This window comes from Cebus imitator, unplaced genomic scaffold (assembly GCF_001604975.1).
Source record: "Cebus imitator isolate Cc_AM_T3 unplaced genomic scaffold, Cebus_imitator-1.0 Scaffold310, whole genome shotgun sequence".
NCBI lineage: Eukaryota > Metazoa > Chordata > Mammalia > Primates > Cebidae > Cebus > Cebus imitator.
In genome coordinates this window covers 528,993-543,381 of record NW_016107625.1, presented here as the reverse complement: position 1 = coordinate 543,381, position 14,389 = coordinate 528,993, and the positions used below count along the sequence as shown (strand labels likewise).

Below are 14,389 nucleotides of genomic sequence, written 5' to 3'. Positions count from 1 at the left end.
TTTTTAGTAGAGATGGGGTTTCGCCATGTTGTCCAGGGTGGTCTCAAACTCCTGATCTCAGGTAATCCACATGCCTTGGCCTCCCAAAGTGCTGGGATTGCAGGCGTGAGCCACCATGCCCGACCCCTGCCTCTCTTTTATAAGTCACATTTTTGGTACACAGGACGCAACAACAATCATGACAAAGAACCGAAGAACTGGTTCCACGAGGCATGTGCAGCTGTCTCTAGAGAGGTTCTTCCTAAACTTTTAACTTTCTGGCTGAGTCACGATGTCTCCAGCACGAAAGCAAATGCAGAAGGGGGTGGGATGGAGGAAGTGCACCTGGCTGGTGGATGATGCCCAGGGACCTAAAAGATGCCCGCATCAGCTGAACCTCAACAGCCTTGAAGAAACCAGGCAAAGTAACAGTCCGGAGGTCTGAGGGAGTCTAACTCTCCAAACCGAGGAAACCCAAGGCATAAGAAAGGGAACACAGAGGTTGAAGAGGTCAAGGCACTTTCCTGCAACACTGCCTTAGATCCATAAGCACATCCTGGAACCCTGCAGAGCTATGTGCTCTCTGCCCCGGCCATGCAAGGTCCCCAGAGCTCAAAGGTGATCCCCCATCCCCAGCAAGAAGCTCACAGACTTGGAGGGAGGGAGTACCAGTTTCCACAAGAACAACAAACAGCACCAGGGGAAGGAAGTGCTGCAGCAATAGCAGGAAATAAAATTCCAGCCCTCTTCAACGATGCAAATCGTGCAGGGTAAAAAGAATTGAAGAAAGTGCGGTGCACCCAAGTTCCTAAGCAGGCTGGCTGCACCTTCTCTGGCCCTCCCTGCTGAAGACGCAAGAAGGAGAAGGAGCTGGGACTCCGAGTGGGTCCCTTCCACCCTCCCCTAAAGGCACAGAGAGCAGGAAAGTCTGGGAACCACTTGCTGCTTGGGTTAGCCTTCTGGCTTCTAAGCCCAGTCTACAAGCAGGAAGTGGAGGAGAGGCAAGACCCGGGGTGATAACCTGGGCCCCACTGCAGTCCTAAGCAGGCTTCCCCCTTCCTTACCCCAGTAGAGCTTCTTCCGGTCTGTAGAACTAAGGGCCCGTGTTGATTGTGGGAAACTGTGAACCAAGGCACTCCCTAAGGAGGCTAGAGCCTCCCTTCCTGGCTGATGGAAGACAGCTGGCCAGACTCCAGACCTCAAGCGCTCCTGGGGCATACCCAGGCTAAATTTGGACTGGGCACGCTTGGGTCAATGCTGTGACCCTTAAAAGGGGGTGAATACTAAAGATGCTTCTTGGGTTTGCCTCTATGGATCGCCTGCCGTGAAGCCATTACAGCTCAATGTGACTAGGGCAGTTCTAAAAAGAAAACTCAACCCTTTGGGGACCAGGAGTCCTGTGCCTGCTCCTCCAGGTCCAGCCTTTTTTTCTGAGAGCTTCTATGGTATTGGTAAAAGAGCATTCTGCTATTCTGTCTGGCTTATGCCTCAGGTACAGGTCTGAAGATGGGATGAAAACGGTTCTGGAACTTTCCCACCTCTTTGCTGGAAATAAGGCTTGCCTGTGCCTTGATCCACATTCCTGGCAAAGGAAACTGGTCAATTTCTCATAGAACAGAATCTCCCCTGCACCATAGCTTAGCCTATTAATAACATCCTCTCAGTCCTGCTGAAAAGTCAATGGCTCCAATGTCAGTCTGCACATCTGGAAAATGTTAAGGTGTTATTTGATGAAAACATTTACAACTTGGGCTTTCTGTGAAAGAAACTGAAGATGGTGTGTGTGGTGTGGGTCAGCAGTGGGGAGGGAAGGAAAGGAAGGAAGCTGCTGTTGGCTTTTCAGTAGCAGTTGATGAAAGGGCTGTTTCTTTCCTCTACTTGGAGACCCACTTCTTACAGGAGTGACTGGGGGGCTTCCGGGTTTCCCGTGAATGAAGAGAGATGTAAGTTTCATGTTTTCCTCAATGGGGGTACTCTGGGGCCTATCAAGGAGCCCTTGGATGCTCTTCTCATCAAAGGCCCTTTTCACTGTCAGATTATTTTGCCAGGTAGTCCCCATCCCAGAATAAACCAAGCTTAAGGCCACAGATGGAACTCTGGCTCCTGCAAGCTGAGATTTCTAGGGTAACCGATTCTGCTAAAGACAAAAGCAAGGCTAGTTTTCAGTTTTTTATAACTTTGCTGTGTCCCTCTTGGTTTTAGAATAGTTCCGGATCTTGGGTTCATGCCTGGTCAGCAGGTCACGGCAGGGATCAAAAGCCACGCACCACTGTGGACCCAGCAGAATCCCAAGCAAATCCCAAGGCAGAGCCCCAAGGGAAAACAGTGCCAGACGCATTGTGGTTAATCCTCTGTCTACAGGCGATTCTGTACCTATGAACGAAGCTGGTGAGGGTCGCCTTCCATCCCCATGGGACCTCCAAGAGACAGGTACCACACATTCTCCCAAAAGCCACATTCCCCCAAACCACCCTGTGAATATGGTGAGTTCCACAGCATGGAAACAGAAGGCTAGCAGTAGACCACAGCACTGAGTTTCTTGAACAAATACCAGAGGGTGGCTAGGAAATGAGTCACCAGAATCACCAGGTCACTTTGCTTTGTTCTGGAAAAGGGCACCCAGATTCTCACAGATGCGCTCGCACCATCTTCAAAGCATGATCTGCCACCCATACAGCACTGCACTGTATGTGCAGGAGGAAGTGTCCTCTTTGCCTCTTAGCACAAAAGCTGACTTTTACAAGATTTGAAAAAAAAAAAGAGAGAGAAAGAGATAGGAGAGAGAGTGAGAGAGAAGCAAGACACCAATCCAAGCTCGGCTGCCCACTTTCCAGCAAGAAAGGACTCCACAGCACATGATAGACTCTGAAAACCCCCTCCATAAAGACACTGGCCTCAAAAAGGACACTTGTCCTTTCAGATTAGAAAGAAAAGGACGAGAAGATAAGTCAGCAGACTCGGCTTACCCTGCCCAGAGCGTGTGCATCAAACCTCCTCAGTGAGAAGTGCCTTATTCCAGACAGATTCCTGCATGTACCCTGGCTCAAGCTGGACAAACTCCTCCTGAGCCTCCTGACGGAAGACCGTGATGTCACCGCAAGCCCTCCCTCTGCTCCCTAAAAGGCCAGTCACACAAAGAAGGACTTTAACCTCCTCCGGAGAGGCCTGGCCCCTCCCACGCTGGCCGGAGCCGGTGGGCAGCGGCATTCCCAGGCAGAGTGGGCCTGGCCTGCTCCAGTCACACTGAGGGCTGAGTGGGGAGGCAGGAGCTGGTGGCGCTGATGTGAATCAGTTACCGCTGTCTTCGCGGCAATTCAGATCTAGGCCCTGAGACAAGCAGGGAATTGATATCCCAGGGATACTGAGGCAGCAAAACATCTGAAAGACCCTGGAGAAATCTCCAGTTAGACAGACTTTTCAGGACAGCTTGTGGTGTGTGCTTGTGCATGTGTACATGCATGTGGTATGTGCATGGGGGTGTGTGTGTGATAACAAATGCTCAGCATAGAAAATTTGGAAAAAAAAAATATTCATTACCCCTCCGATCAGAAAGATAAAAGTTAACATTTTATTTCATTCCATGGTCATCTTCTCAGAAATATATATTTAATATCACTGAGACCAGACAGTAAATGCAGTTCTGCACCAACTATTTTTTTAAACTCGCATCATTTCGCAAGCAGTTTTTATGTTACTTAACGGCCTTTGTAAGATGCATTTTAAGTGGCTATGTTATAATCAATGCCAAAGTGAACAGATGCATCTGGAGTCTGAGATGAGTGCTGTAATTTCAAGGAACGTCTGGAGGAAGTGGCTGCACCATCCCACAGCTAGCAACAGTCCTCGGCCACCAAGAAAACAGATGTGCATTTGCCTTGGGTAGAGACATCGGTGGCACCTCAGAATAGGGCCTGCGGCACTGCACTAAGTCTAATGGGAGTTGGCGTGTTTACCAGTGTCCCCCGCCTGGAAACACCCCCTGACTCAACTCTGCCTCCAGATTCCATCCACCTCGTTCCCTGGAACTCTACATTAACCTGGAAAATTTGGGGCATAACTTGTGGGCAGAACTAGAAAGTCAGTCAAAATTCCAGGTCAGTTCAGTGCCATGAAGTATTCACTTCTTCAGTAAGATTTGAGAGGACAAAGAGAATTGAGATTTCCAGTAAACCGGGGGAAAGATGACCAACGCCATGCACGGTTCTGTGGGGCCAGCTCATGTGGGGTCCGTTCTGGAGCACTTTGTCCTGGTGAGCAGCTCAAAGATGGAACAGAGTTCACCTGTGGTCTGCACACTGGCCAGCATGGCAGACCTCCTGGGACCCTCCCAAACACATGAGTCTAGGAAGGAATAGTCAAAGTAGATGGAGCCCAGGCAGGTTCTTTTGAAAAGGAAGCTAAAAGTATCCTTTACAGCTATTGGCAGCATCTAAACAACATTTTCCATAGACTAAAAATATTTTCCAAATTTATTTAGACATATTTAGGAGTTCTTCGATGACTGAGTCACCAGCGAGCACCAAGGGAACTCTGAATTTATGCTGCCCTGTGGAATAATTAGAATGTTCTGTTCTGTAGCCAAAGGCACTCCAAGATGCTACTTGGTCACCTAAAGTAAAATGAGGTGGGGAAATCACATGCCGATGGCATTGCTTTGCTTGAGAATGAAGAACCAGGGCAGGACCTTCCATGATGAGGTGCTCTCGAACAACGATGCAAGAGGGGTACCCGGGACCCACTCCATTACCACACCTGCCCCTCCACACCTGTGGGAAGATTTGTTTTTTTTAAAAAAGGTTTTAGGCCAGGTATGGTGGCTTACACCTGTAATCCCAGCACTTTGGGAGGCTGAGGTGGGCAGATCACAAGCTCAGGAGTTCAAGACCAGCCTGGCTATCATGGTGAAACCCCATATCTACTACAAATACAAAAATTAGCTGGGCATGGTGATGGGTGCCTGTAATCCCAGCTACTCAGGAAGCTGAGGCAGGAGAACTGCTTGAACCCAGGAGGCAGAGGTTGCAGTGAGCCAAGATCACGGCACTGCACCCCAGCCTGGGGAACAGAGCGAGACTCTGTCTCAAAAAAAAAAAAAAAAAAAGGTTTTAAATCTGCCAATTTGCCCTATTCACAAAGAGAAAACTATATGTGCTCTTAAAGTACTATTTTCCAAGGAGTTGGCTTGCATATGACCTGGTGTCTCAGAGATACCAGGGACCACTACACATACAAATACACACATGCTCCACCCACACACATGCACACTGTTATGTGCTGACTTGAGTCACCTCTACAAATTCATATGTTGAAGTCCTAACACCAAGCACCATGAAATGTGAGCTTATTTGGAGCTCAGTCTTGACAGAGGTAATCACGTTTAAGTGAAGTCATTAGGGTGGGTCCTAATCCAGTATGACTAGTATCTTTATAACAAGAGGAAATTTAGACACAGAGACATGCATAGAGGGAGCACAGCTCTTTATAAGCCAAGGAGAGGAGCCTGGAACAGATCCTTCCCTCACAGCCCTCAGAAGGAACCAACTCTGCTGAGGATTTTGCACTTCTAGCCTCCCAGCTGTGAGACTACAAATTTCTGCTGTTTAAGTCTCTCCGCACCAATTGGTGGTACCTTGTCATGGCAGCCCTAACAAGCTAATATATACACTCACATGTATACATCTTTGCGTTCATATTTGTGCATGCACATAAAAACACACGCTTTCACACACTTCCCTGAGTCCCCCTAGCTGCAAAAATAGGGTGGAGTTTAGAAAAAATACTCTGTGGCGGCTGGGTGCAGTGGCTCATGCCTGTAACCCTAGTACTTTGGGAGGCTGAGGCAGGTGGACCACGAGGTCAGTAGTTTGAGACCAGCCTGGCCAAGATGGTGAAACCCCATCTCTACTAAAAATACAAAAATTAGCTGGGCACAGTGGTAGGTAGGTGCCTGTAATCCCAGCTACTGGGGAGGCTGAGGCAGGAGAATCGCTTGAACTTAGGAGGCAGAGGTTGCAGTGAGCCGAGATCGTGCCACTACACTCTAGCTTGGGTGACAAAGCAAGACTCCGTCTCAAATGAAAAAAGAAAAATACTCTGTGACAAAGTTACAGTTAGGTACTGCAGAAAAGTGGATTATACTCAGAGGCAGAGCCAGACAGGAACAACCAGCAAGCTAGCTTCAGGCTGCAAAAGCATAAACTGAGCCATCCACACTTGACAGTAGAGTCCCTGGGGAGAAATGGCCAGAGTGGAATCCAGCAGGTAACATCTAGGTGCAGCTCACACCTCTACACCCTCTACGTGTAGATTCTGAGCTTGAGGTGGGTTTTCTGGAAATAAATTTGCACTGCCAGTTTAATTCTCCTGCTGCCGTAACCTGATCTCTTTAGTCTCTGAGGGTGCCTTGCCCTGGGGGAAAAGAAGCCTTTTCGAAACTTGGTCCTTGTTGACTGGGAAGTAAACTTCAATGTATGAGGGTCTAGCCACTGGCGTTTAAAGGCAATTGATACCATTATGATCATCATTCAGTGAATATCTATGGTGCACCTACTGTGTGCCTTGTCTGTGCCACATATCCTTGCATATCTTCTATTTAATCCTTCCATTAATGGCAAGGAGGAGACTATCATGCACTTTGCAGAGAAGCAGACGCCAGCCAATGGCGGCCACCTATTCCCTAGGGTCACCCTGCTGCTCAGGAACAGAGCTCTGGTTAGAAGCCATGAATCCCCAAAATGCAGCAGGGCTCATGGAAGCCACACCAGGCAGCTCAGGAGGGAGCAGACCCAGGAAGGGTTTGGGCTAATGCAAATAAAAGAAAAAATCTTAACACCAGGACTACACCTGTAATCCCAGCACCTTGGGAGGCTGAAGCAAGAGAATCCATCACTTGAGCCCAGGAGTTTGAGACTAGCCCAGGCAACCTAGTGAGACCTTTTCTCTACAAAATTTGAAAATTAGCCAGGCTCAGTGGCATGCACTTTTAATGCCAGCTACTTGGGAGGCTGAGGCAGGAGGAACTTGAGCCTGGGAGGTCAAGGCTGCAGTGAGCCATGATCAGAACAAACAAATAACCTTAAGAAGTGTCTGTAATTTAAGGCAGCAAGAGACTACTTCGAAACTGTAGGCCAGCTGCTAGGAGCTTTGGGGAGGCCTCATTTCCCTTCTGGGTCTTAGTTTTCTGGTCTGTAAAATGAGATCCCAACTACGTTAAAACTCTCACAATTCACTTCTCTTTATCTCTGTGAATTCTGTGGTTTTAGCATGTACTTTGGGCACAGGTGAAGTCGTTCTGAGTGGGCAGAGTCTTGACAAAGCCTGTGAGACCACAGGACCAGCAGCTGCCTTGAAAACCAGGTGATACTTTTGCCAAGAGAGGTTTTAAGAGTTCCCCGTAGGAAGTGTGGCTCATAGACAGAACTTTAACGGAAGGATTTTATTCTCCTAAATGTAACTATCCCATTTATGATGGTCACTAACACCTTAGTATGACAGAAAGTTCCAAAAACAGATTTGAAGGGGTCAGGAAGGAATAGAAAGAGGCCCGCAGGGTAGAGAGGCTGGCTTCAAACACAGTTAAGACCCAGCCCACTGCCTGGAGTTGCAGAGTAGCTGGTGTAAGGGAAAGGGTGGCACTGGGAAGGTTTCCCTTCCTGCTTCCTGGCACTTAGAGAAGCTGGGGCAGCTTTTCAAGCTGCTTCAAGGCCCAATTCAAGGCACAGAGAGAAGGAAGCCTGGGCCTCACAAATGCCTTTCCCCCTCAGACGCCCAGTCTTGTGCTGTCCTTCCTTATCCTTCAGGTAGGTACCTTCCAAGCCTCTTTTCCAAAAGACCCTACATCTCAACATCTCAGCATGGAGCCAGGTCTTTAAAGCAATTTGCACTTACATGTGAATCTGATGGGAATTCTTACAGCTTAAGACAGGTGTTTGTTTACCAAAGGAATCCCTAATTGGAGTAATGTGTGGGAAACTAAGACACACTTAGCCCTTAATTTATTAAGGGGAAATTGATGAGAAAAGGCAAACAGAAACAGCAACTTACTTTTTTTTTTTTTTTTTTTTTGAGGTGGAATCTTGCACTGTTGTCTGGGCTGGAATGCAATGGTGCAATCTCAGCTCACTGCAACCTCCACCTCCCAGGTTCAAGCGATTCTCCTGCCTCAGCCTCCCAAGTAGCTGGGATTACAGGTGCATGCTACCACCACGCCCGGCTAGCCGCCCAGACCTGGTAATGCTTCTCCGGTGCTCAGGGCACAGAAAGCTACAGAGCAGAGGGTTGAGAAGAATCCACAAAAACATATGGACCCCGCAGCTATGTCATGCACCATGATCTCATTTATTCCTGTTAGAAATATTACTTGAAATACCATTTTATAAAAAAATAAATAAATAGTTGTCAACTCCCACCCTTTGCCCTCCCCACTGCCTCCTGCAGTCTCCCAGTGTTCCCTCTAACTGTCTCTGATATTGCTGCTCAAAAAGCAGGCTTTTGGTCAGGGCACAGTGGCTCATGCCTGTAATACCAGCACTTTGGGAGGCTGAGGCGGTCAGATCACCTGAGGCCAGGAGTTAAAGAGCAGCCTGGCCAACATGGTGAAACCTTGTTTCTACTAAAATATACAAAAATTAGCTGGGTGTGGTGGTGCATGTCTACAATCCCAGCTACCCAGGAGGCTGAGGCAGGAGAATCCCTTGAACCCAGGAGGCGGAGGTTGCAGTGAGCCAAGATCATGCCACCGCACTCCAGCCTGGGCGACAAGAGCGAGACTCTGCCTTAAAAAAGAAAAAAAAAAAATCAGGCTTTTGGAGAGAAGAGGGTCTGAAGCCCTAATGTGTGTTGTATTTCATTCCAGAACCAGAGGAAGATACTGGTGACATTTAAGGAAAAGAGGCTGATAAGTCTAGCAGCCCAATAAAATGTCCCCATCCCCTGACGTGCACCCTATTTCTACCCTGAGTCTGTTGAGTTCCCCCGTCAAGGGTTTTCGACTCAAAAGATGACTCTGCTGTCTGCCTCAGACACTGTATCTTACCTCCTGCAGGAGCAGTGGCACCATCTTGTTGCACTGGGGAGGACCGAGCTTTAGAAGAAATGTATCACAATCTTATAACAGTGAAAACCTACAGGTGATGAAAATGTGTAGCCTAAGTATTAGCCTCTGAAAATTTTGATTTGTATAACCAATAGAATGCTGTGCAGCCTGTGGAAAGGATATTTATCATAATTGCATAATAACCTGAAATGATGCTATATAAATAGTTATGTGCAAAAGGGGTGCAGAGTTCAAGTTAAGAATGAACTTTGGCATCCAACAGACCTGGGGTCCTTCTCTGTAAAATGGCATAATACCACTGCTAACTTAGGGAGCAGCTGTAAAACATCACATGCTCACCACAGGGCTTGTAAAATGATTCAACAAATGGTGGCTCCAATAGCAATAAACTAGGGAAATATTTAAAGCCCACATTATTATAATGGCTTGATGGTTTTAAAATATAACGGACCCTTGCAATCAATAAAAAAGGTCAACAACCCAAACATAAAAGTAGACAAAAGATACAGACAGTTCATCACAAAAAGAAATATATTCTTAGACACACAAAATGACTCTCAATCCCACTTATAGAAAAGAAACACAAAATAAAATAAAATTCTAAGTTTTCCACCTATACAATTAGTTATCAGCATGTAAGGAAATAGACAGCCTCATCCAACTCCATAAAGTTGGATGGTAATTTGACAATATGGACCCAACTTTAAAATACACAATGCTTTTGACACAGGAGTTATACTTCCAAGAATTTATACTACAGCAATAAAGGCACATGTAGAAAATGATCTATACACAAGGATCTCCAATGCCACAATGTTTGCAATAATAAAAGACTAGAAATAACCAAAATTAATAGGGAACTGATTTTTTTTTTTAGATGGAGTCTCGCTCTATTACTAGGCTAGAGTGCAGTGGCGTGATCTCTGCTCACTGCAACCTCCGCCACCCGGGTTCAAGTGACTCTCCTGCCTCGGCCTCCTGAGTAGCTGGGACTACAGACATGAGCCACCGCACCTGGCCTGATATTTTCATTAAATGGAATGTTACACAACTTTAAAAGAATAGAAGAACTCCCAGCTCTATAATAATTTATATATGGCAATCTTCAAAATCTACTGAGTTACAAGGGCTATGGAACATTTTATAAAGAGCACATTATCTTTGATGTTAACAAACATGAATATGAATAATCTTATATGTATATATTTTATTTGTATATATGTAGATATGTGTGTACATATATTTGCATATTCAGAGGCGATTCCTGGAAGGACACATAAGAAACTGATCACAAAGATTTTCTCTGGAATGGGGAAGGGGGGTCACTGGACATCAGTTGTAGGTAAGCTTCTATTCACCGTGTTCTTTTCTACACCTTTTCAATGTTAGAATATGTGCATATATTAACTTCTGAAAAAAGGAAGCACTTAAAAATACAGAGAGACAGGTGGGAAAGAACTAAAAGGAAATATGGTGCTCCTGATGGGTGGCTAGACACCTGGAGGAGATAAATTCACTGTCAAAAGTCAAGGAAGCTGGGCGCAGTGGCTCTTGCCTATAATCCCAGCACTGTTATACCACCTGCAATCCTAGAGGCAAGCAGATCACTTGAGGCCAGGAGTTCAAGACCAGCCTGGCCAACATGGCAAAACCCTGTCTCTACTAAAAATAAAAAAATTAGCCAGGCATGGTGGTGGGCACCAGTAGTCCTAGCTACTCAGGAGGCTGTGGCAGGAGAATTGCTTGAACCTGGTAGGCAGAGGTTGCAGTGAGCCAAGATTATGCTACTGAACTCCAGCCTGGGTGACAGAGCAAGACTCCATTTCAAAAAAAAAAAAAATTAATTAAAAAATAAAATAAGTCGGGCCGGGCGCGGTGGCTCAAGCCTGTAATCCCAACACTTTGGGAGGCCGAGGCGGGTGGATCACGAGGTCAAGAGATCGAGACCATCCTGGTCAACATGGTGAAACCCCGTCTCTACTAAAAATACAAAAAATTAGCTGGGCATGGTGGCGCGTGCTTGTAATCCCAGTGACTCAGGAGGCTGAGGCAGGAGAATTGCCTGAACCCAGGAGGCGGAGGTTGCGGTGAGCCGAGATCGCGCCACTGCACTCCAGCCTGGGTAACAAGAGCGAAACTCCGTCTCAAAAAAAATAAATAAGTAAATAAAATAAAATAAAATAAGTCAAGGATATCATTTGTGTGTATATGTGTGTGTTTGCATATATATACATGGTGTATGTGTGTGTGTGTGTATATATATATGCACACATATAGTGCATTTTATAAAAAGATCATTCCCCTATTAATTTAGGTTATTTCTAGTCTTTTATTGTTGCAAACATTGTGGCATTAGAGATCCTTGTGAATAGATCATTTTCTACATGTACCTCTATGGCTGTAGTATAAATTTTTGGAAGTAGAACCACACACACATGCATACCCATATATATATATATATATATATATATATATATATATATATATTTTTCTCTCTCTCTCTCTCTCTCTCTCTCTCTATATATATATACATATACATATACATATACATATACATATACATATACAGTTTACTCGTGGTTGCTGTGGTTTTAATGTGTCTCTCAAAGGTCACGTGTTGGAAACTTAATCCCAAATACAACAGTGTTGAGAAGTGGGACCTCACGAATGATCATCCCAGGAATGGATTCATTATCAAAGTGAAATGGGTCCTCTCTTGTCTCTCACAGGTTGTATGCTCTTTTGCCCTCTCATTTTCTGCTGTGGCATGAAACAGCCTCCAGGAATGTAAGAACTAAATCTCTGTTCTTTATTCATTACTCAGACTCAGGAATCCTCTTTTAGCTGCAGAAATTGGACAAAGACAGTGGCTGACCCTGGAGAATAGGAATGGGGAAAATCTCACCGCTAAAGGGTGATGAAAAGCTGAACTGGAGTCCATAATTTTTATTTCACAGACATATGAATTAACGGCATGGTACAGTAGCTCATGTCTGTAATCCCAGAACTTTGGGAGGTTGAGGTGGGAGGATAGCTTGAGCCCAGGAGTTCGAGACCAGCCTGGGCAACATAGTGGGACTCCACCTCTACAAAAAATAATTTTAAAAAATGAGCTGGGCATGGTGGCGTGAACCTATAGTTTCAGTTACTTGGGAGGCTGAGGCAGGAGGATCACATGAGCCTGGGAGGTCGAGGCTGCAGTAAGCTGTAATCACACAACTGCACTTCAGTCAGGGTGACAGAGTGAGACCATGTCTCAAAAAACAAACAAACAAGAAACCAAAAAACAATACAAACAAAGATGTGTATTACCAAGCACGTGTTAGTGCTGTAACTGAAAAAGCAAGGATTGAAAGTATCAGGCATAAATTTAAAAGTTACAGATTTGAGCTTTAAATACATTTAGACTTTTAAAAAGCCAGGGCCCATCTACTTGTTAGGTTTTACAGCACTTCTGACCTCCATTTTCCATCTGCATATTGAAAAGTGAGGCCTTTAATCAGCCACGATGAATAAATGTGTACCAAAACTTGGCCATCTCTTGAGGAAGTTTTGCTTTCTGGTTGTAATATATATTTAGGAGCACTCTCACTCTACACAGCCGTATGACAATATCACCTTCCTTTTTCATTGAAGATAAGTTATTGGCTCACTGCTATATATAGACATTTTCCTTCCAAGAGCTTCCTATTCCCAGAAAAGTTGTGAAACATGCTGTGAGTAACCAAATTCTCCCTCGGGAATCAAATGTCATAGAATTTCATGAACTATGTCACAGACAGAATATGTCAGAGGAAACTCCCATTGAAGAATTTCCCAAGGACTGATCAGTCAAATAGAGAACAAAATATAGGAAGCTGATTTATCCATTACTGTAAACAATAGTCATTTTTTTGGTTCCATTTAGCTTAAATGTACAGATGAGTCAATCTAGTAATCTCCTCACCTGTCTACAAGGTGCATGCGCATGCGCAGACACACGCACACGTGCACACACACACACACGCACATACACACACACACAGGTTCATTAAATTTGAATCCCATTTTTTCTCTTAGTATTTTAAAATTTTGAGTAAAGTTTTAAAAATAATATTTTGGGTTTGTTCAATCTAGTCTTCCATAGGCAAAAAGTACCATATCTCTTATTAATGTTTAATGTGAATGCTGGGGTTTGGAACAGACTGTAACTCTGCACTTAGGCAATCCCAAATTCCAGACCAGTTATGTCTGAGATTCTTGCCTTTCTGTTACTTAATTCTTATTCATCCGGTGGATCCTGAGGGTCTAAGGTCAGTGGTGGACTCTATGGTAGCTGAGTCCAGGGAACAGAGCAGGTCTCTCTCATAGATGTACCCACCATGCTCTTCCCTGCTCAAAGGCAGGTATTACATGGCAAGCCTTCACTTCTCCAAGGCAATGTTCACAATTTCAGAGCAGAAACGAAAACCATCAGAGATGCTTTTTCAATGAAATCATCGGTGAGTTCTAAGAAAACTTAACAAAAGGACCTACCACTTTCCAACAGGAAACTGGTTTGATCTGATGGAATCAGCTACCTATTGATTGCAAGGAAACTGGTGCAAGGCATTAAAAGGTTTAGACCTCCCTGCACAGAACCACCCCACCATTATGGATATTAGCATCACTGTGAATTGCCATCCACTCTGGGAACTCATGAACAGTCCTGTCTCAAGTTCCATGTGAAGCCAGGCTGTGCAGCAAACAGACCTCTGATCCAATTCCCTCTGATATTCTGGCAGGAAAAAAGAACTCCAGCAAAGTCCAGATGGTCAGTCTGGGAGTCTTGCTCCACTAGGGTTAAGTGGTAATTCTGGATCAGGACAGGCAGTGGGGACACTGGCCTGATGAGGAACAGGACACAGCGGGCAGCCAAGGGGCAATGAAATTTCAAGCCAGGCCCACTAATTTTTCTTCCATTTCATGCAGCAAACAGATGCCACTGTCTACAAGGGATTCTGAGCATGGTATCAGAGGTACATTTGTGGTTTAAAGCAAAAGGTTTTCGCCCTTGACACTGAAGACCTGACCCTGGTTCTGACTGTGATTCTGCCCCAGCCCTAGCCTTTAGCCAGAACTGGGGGACCACATGGACTCACGCCTCTCTTGCCCACAGCTCTGCTCTCCCAAGCCTACCCTGGGCCAGCAATGCTGGACCATGCTCTGGGAAAAGTGTAGGTAGCCAGACTCTGGGGGCAGCTGAGGGCTGGTCACCTGTTTCCGTCCTCTGCTTTTATGGCTTTGAATGCCAGGAAGGAACCTCTGCAGGAGAAGGAAAGCATGGAATTTCTCCACGTACCATGGGATGCATGATAAGCATAAGCCAGCAGGGAC

At 45.5% G+C, this 14,389-nt stretch overlaps 1 protein-coding gene across 12 annotated transcripts in view; it reads right to left on the bottom strand.

The window, feature by feature from the left end:
- The window catches only part of PALM2AKAP2 (PALM2 and AKAP2 fusion), a 510,283-nt gene that overhangs the window by 44,952 nt on the left and 450,942 nt on the right, over positions 1-14,389 (bottom strand). The window contains exon 1 of one of the 12 annotated variants that reach the window (XM_017503365.2): positions 2,946-3,046. The exons of 10 other annotated variants lie outside the window; for them this stretch is intronic. The gene's annotated coding sequence lies outside the window, so the exon portion shown is untranslated. Of the gene's footprint in view, positions 1-2,945; positions 3,047-14,389 lie in introns of those variants that run through there. One more of the 12 variants, XM_017503367.2, reaches the window with a different exon arrangement.